A 2,500-nucleotide genomic window follows, 5' to 3' on the forward strand; every position below is an offset into this window, starting at 1 on the left:
GCACACACACACACACACACACACACACATATATATAAGTTCAAAAAAACAATAACAAAAAAACAACAAAGTGAGGACGTGATACGGATAGTGTTATTGGACGCTCAGGAAAAGAAAGAGAGAGTGCATGACGTTTCGGGCGTAGCCCTTCGTCGGAAAGATGGAAAGTTCGGAGAATGGAAGAACGGAGAAAGAGGAAAATGGTACCGATGCCCACGAGGTTACATTGACACACACACACACACATACACAGACACATATTGTATGCTCATTTCTTTATTCATACCATGTATAAATTCATTTATATGGAAGCATATACATATTCGTGCGTGAAAATAAATGCTATGCATTGATGAAGGAATTTCGTGCCTTTTTCGTTTTTTTTTATTTCTGCCCGTTGGGGTAATTTCTATACATTGATAAAATAAAACAAAGCAGTTAATATCATACACCTGCCAACATACCCGTAGTTACGTATTCCTTTTAGATAATATGCATTATGTTTTATTTGCTGTTACACATACCAAGTTACAGCTAAGGCCATTAACTATGTAATGTTATGTTGTTATGTTGATTTCGGTTTATTGTTCTTATTACATGGATTATGTTTATGGGGATCTATTTATTTCTTTGTGTTTCATGTAGCTACTTCGAGTATGCTATCATGGCGTAAGACTTTCTCTTTTTATAGATCCGGTTTGTTTCAATAATAGTGTAATATTGCTTAATTAGACTTATGACTTCAATTAATTTCCCATAGTTCTTACCTTTGAATTTTTATCAAGAACATCATTATTTGGTTGTAAATTTGTTCTAGTCAAATTATATTTGTATACATTTACGAATTGTTTCCATTCACTCGAAAGCGAAGATTGTTGTTAGCATAAAGAGCGTTATATTTACCAAGTTACTTTACGCTGTGTAAACATTTATGTGCCTGCCTATCTCATTAATTATATAGCGCAACGTTCTTTACAACCCATCATATCCAACGACCAACATTTTCGATGCTACTGTTCAACCACATTTCCGTGATTCATTGCTTTAGAAACATCTGAAGCTGCGTTGTTCAGTTTTTGTTATCAACGATTAATAAACGAAATGAAAAATTAGATTTCTGCTTTGTTAAATGTTTGCCTTTTGGTTGAAAATTATTTTGATTATTAAGAATGTGTTTTGTGTTGTATTTAGAGCATTTCCATACTTTGGCAAATTTATGAGTCATACGGCAAACGAAATCAGTTACACGATAGATGAAATGATACGATTTCTCACAAGTAGTTCATATAGAAACATAATTCCTTTCATATATTGATTTCTAACATAAACTCGAGTTCTTACATCTGTGTGTGTGTGTGCTTGTGTTTCTGTTTGTGTGTGTGTTTGTGTATGTGTATATATGTGTGTGTGTGTGTGTGTGTACGTACGCGTGTGTGTTTGTGTATGAGGAAGTGAAAGCGAGGTTACGGTATGAAAGCGAGGTTATTGTATGAAGGTCTAAATTGACCATTAGCAAGATTCGAAGCCAGAATACGAAACGAAATAATTAAGTAACGCACATGTTTTTTCCTGCTCTACTGATTCTATCACATTGCAGCCATTTTGTCTGACATTTGGCCATTTTGTTAATCCATCTCTCTCATAGTGTAACGTATTTTATTACAAATATTCTTACTAGTTATATTACTGAATAGGAGAAAACACATGAACAATTTGATGGCATATATAACGAAAATTAAATTTTTGCTTTAATTTATAAACTATATTTTAAAATCGATATTTTCACGAATATTTCATCCGATTATATATTAAAATAAGAGAGCATGCTTATCAAACATAGTTCAACTTATTCGTCGTTGATTTACAATTCAAATTCTCACTGTACTTGGAACAACAGAAGACACACATTGCATCTTTTGCGCAGCGGATTTTTCGAAGATTACATGAGAATTTACGATGTTAGATGGTGATATATTTGCCCAACGAGCTAACACCATAAGCGAAATGAATTAGGCCGATTTGGACCATAAATCAGCCACTGGTCTCTACATTACGATAACCACTACACATGATTAAATGGAGATATTTCATGTCGTTCTTGCTCTGTGAAGTTCATTAACTGAGCAAGTTCAGTGCTTGCAACAGGGAATCGAAAGCATATAACATATTCAGAATACCGGTGACGGACTCTACTTAATGTTTTGAATGGGAACAGCAGTATACACCCAATCGAAAGAAATACCGCAAGAGTCCAAAAATAATAGGCTGTCCTGGATAATATAACGAACATCATTCTTTTACTTTTGACTTATTTCAATCATTTGTCTGTGGCCAGGCTGGGGCAACGTCTTGAAGAATTTTTAGTCGAATAAATCGACCACTTAACTTATCTCTGTTAAGCTTAATAACATTCTATCGGTGTCTTTGCCGAACCGCTAAGTTACAGGGACGTAAATACACCAACATAGTTTGTCAAGCGATGATGAGGGACAAACACAGA

Source organism: Octopus bimaculoides, chromosome 16 (genome assembly GCF_001194135.2).
Source record: "Octopus bimaculoides isolate UCB-OBI-ISO-001 chromosome 16, ASM119413v2, whole genome shotgun sequence".
Taxonomy (NCBI): domain Eukaryota; kingdom Metazoa; phylum Mollusca; class Cephalopoda; order Octopoda; family Octopodidae; genus Octopus; species Octopus bimaculoides.